General features: G+C 41.4%; 1 protein-coding gene across 1 annotated transcript in view; it reads left to right on the forward strand.

The window, feature by feature from the left end:
* The window catches only part of Mark3 (microtubule affinity regulating kinase 3), an 89,682-nt gene that overhangs the window by 943 nt on the left and 85,945 nt on the right, over positions 1-2,794 (forward strand). The window lies entirely within an intron of this gene.

Here is a 2,794-nt window from a genome sequence, read left to right on the forward strand (position 1 = left end):
AAAACGGTCCGGGTCGAGGCGTGGGTGACAGTCCCTGGCGTGCACTGGGATCTTGGTGGCCGCCCCGGAGAGTTGTCGCGGGACTGATCTGCGCCTTCCCAGCCGGGGACCCCATTAAGGCCTGCGCCCGCCCGCCCTGGCTCCGAGGGGAATCCGTGTGGATCTGTAAAAAATGCCAGGAACATCTTTGGAGGGAGTCACATCTAGTAGTAGAGATTCCATTGAGATGTTTGACTCTGACCAAGTGTCCAGCTCTTCTCCAGCAGTAGGTTCAAAAGTGCTCCAGTCTCTTAACTGTTAGTTGTCTTCTAGTAAAATATCCAGCAAATAACTTGTAAAGAAACTTCACTAGCCTTTCATTATAAGTGTTATGAGGTAATTGCTGGCAAGAAAATGCCATCTCTTAGGGAAAGAGCTTCCTTGCTCTGAGTCTTTTCCTGTTTTTCATTGTGGCTTAATGGTATCAAATGCCTTGGTTTTAATCTTCAAAGTACCACTTGCTTGCTGTATAGCTGTTGGGCAATTTAATCTGTGTAAATCTTACTCTAAGCACCCACTTAGTGCGTTAATGTATAGTATTAAGTGCTCTTTATCCTGGTAAGTAGTACATTGGTATATGTTTCTCGATTTGAGATGGATTAGAAAATTATACGAAGAGTGAGTGATAGAAAATCCCAGGTTAGTTAAGTCTGTGGATTTCTTTCATTCTTTTGAGACAGTCTATATGTTGCTCTGGCTGGTCTGGACTCCTAGGCTCAAGTGATCTTTCCATGTAGCTGAAAGTAGGCATGTGTCACTAGGCCTGGCTTCATGTGACCTTTTTCTAATGGTTTTTTTGAAGAAACTTGTTTCTGATCTGATTGTTGCCTGGTTCTCTTACTACCCTGAAGAACCCTCATTCATGCTGTTTCCAAGCAAAAAAGTAATTTTTTTTTTTTTTTTTTTGGTATGGGGGATTGAACTCCAGTTCTTGTGCTTTCGAGGCAGGTGGCAGAACCACTGAGCTGAATCCTTGGCCCCAAAAAAGTGATTTGATTGGCTGTGATTGCCAGATGTGGCGGTGCACGCTGGAGGGTCACCATGAGTTTGAGGCCAGTTTAGACTATATAGTAAGTTCAAGGCCAGCCTGAGTTACTTAGGGAGACCCTGTCCCAAAAACAAAAACAAAATCTTATATTGAATTAGAGCAGGAGCTTCATACTTTGTAAACTGCAGCCACAAACAACCTTAGCAGATTTTGGTTTTTTTTTTTTTTGGTTTTTTGAAACAGGGTCTTGCTGTGTGGTTCAGGCTAGGCTCAAACTATGTAGTCTGGGCTATCCTTGAACTCAAGGTGATCATCCTGCCTCAGCCTCCAAGTGCTGGGATTACAGATGTGCATCACCATGCCAGGCTAGCAGATTTGTGATAATAGAAGATTTCAGTTGGGTCTTCTTTCAATATATGTTCCAGTGAGGGACATTAGAAGAAATGTGTTATTTTCAGTCAGTAATACATGGTTTAGGTGATATTTGTGATTATCATTAACTGACTTGGTTCATTCTTCACCTTTTCTTTGGCTAATTTGATTAATTTTGTAATTTTTGTTGTGTATGTTAGAATTACTAAGTTTGTTGTTTGTTCTTTAAAAGCAACCTAGAAGCCAGCAGTAGTGACACTTGCTTGTAATGCTAGCACTCTGGGAGGCTGAGGCAGAAGGGTTGCAAGTTCAAGCTCAGTCTGAACAACTTAAGCAGACTCTCAAAATTTTAAATAAAGGGTGAAGATAGGATGTAGCTGCAAAAGTCCTGAATTCAGTCCCTAGTACTGCCAAAAAAAGCCCTCCAGAACAAAACAAAACCCTGATGTATGGAGTGTGCTTTTCCTTAATTTTCATATAATATATTTAAAAGGAAATTTTTTGTTTTTTCTCTTCCTGGTACTGGGTATCAAACTCAGGACCTTGTGCTTGCCGGGCAGGTGGCAGCACCACTGTCGTAAATCGGTGGCCCTAAAAGGAAGTTTTGACAAAGTTAAAGTCAGGTTTGCGGCACACTGTTGCATTAACTTCCCTTGCCCTGTTTGATTTTTTTTTTTTTTTTTTTTTTTTTTTGTATCAGGGATCAAACTCAGGTCCTTGTGCTTGCAAGGCAGGTGGTGGAACCACTGAGCTAAATCCCTGGCCCCCTGTTTGATTTTTAATGCTTGTGTTGGCATGTTTGGGAAGTAACTGTGTCTTTAAAGTGTGATAACCTGTGTCAGTGTTACACTTCTACATTTGGCATGGTCTTTAGTATTTTTCATTATTGTACAACTAACGTTAGACTTTCTACCAGTTGAATCATGAGTGTACGAGAATGAACTGGAGTGCTCAGTCTGTTGAGAAGCTCTTTTGTTAAATTCAGGTTTCTCTAGATATAATATACATGCTTTTTAAGTGAACAGTCTGATGAGTTTGACAAGTACATAGTCATGTAACCACCACCACAATCAAGATAGAGCATTTCCATTGCCCAGACAGGTTCTTGTGGCTGCCCCTGGCAATCATTTATCAGTTTTTTGACTCTGTAGTTTTACCTTTTTTAGAGTGTAAATGGACTCATAAAGTATGTAATCTTTTAGATCTCATTTCTTCTTGATATAATGCTTTTAAGATTTGTGTTTTCAAGCCGGGCGTGGTGGCGCACTCCTATAATCCCAGCACTCGGGAGGCTGAGGCAGGAGGATCACTGTGAGTTCGAGACCAGCCTGGGCTACATAGTGAGTTCCAGGTCAGTCTCAACTACATAGTGAGACTCTGTCTCAAAAAACCAAA

Source organism: Fukomys damarensis, unplaced genomic scaffold (genome assembly GCF_012274545.1).
Source record: "Fukomys damarensis isolate Sample0158 unplaced genomic scaffold, DMR_v1.0_HiC HiC_scaffold_21, whole genome shotgun sequence".
NCBI lineage: Eukaryota > Metazoa > Chordata > Mammalia > Rodentia > Bathyergidae > Fukomys > Fukomys damarensis.